General features: G+C 28.4%; 1 protein-coding gene across 1 annotated transcript in view; it reads right to left on the bottom strand.

Annotated features, from left to right (window-relative positions):
- The window catches only part of LOC119589512 (peroxiredoxin-2-like), a 14,256-nt gene that overhangs the window by 7,454 nt on the left and 6,450 nt on the right, over positions 1-352 (bottom strand). The gene's annotated exons all lie outside the window — the stretch shown is intronic.

The following is a 352-nucleotide window of genomic DNA, read 5'->3' on the forward strand; positions in this document are numbered from 1 at the left end:
TACAATTGTGAACAAGTGATAACTAATGATGACAACGATAATAATATGACGTAATAAGAACAAAACATAATCAATTTTCAGTATCTTTTATTTTTTCAAGCTACTTATTCCTACAAATAAACCTGAAAAAAAGTTCACAAAATAAATAATGCAGAACCTAACACATTTAACATCTTAGTCCTTGTATTTGTAGCCCAATACAATAATTAATAGCTGATTCTCACATATACATAGAAGGAGAACAGGCAAGGTGAGTGTCATAGCTATCTCAACAGCTTTATCAAATAATTTATTATATAAACAAAAAGTTTAAAAGGACACACGCATAAAGAAATGCAATTTACCTCACCAT

This window comes from Penaeus monodon, chromosome 25 (genome assembly GCF_015228065.2).
Source record: "Penaeus monodon isolate SGIC_2016 chromosome 25, NSTDA_Pmon_1, whole genome shotgun sequence".
In the NCBI taxonomy this organism is placed as follows: domain Eukaryota; kingdom Metazoa; phylum Arthropoda; class Malacostraca; order Decapoda; family Penaeidae; genus Penaeus; species Penaeus monodon.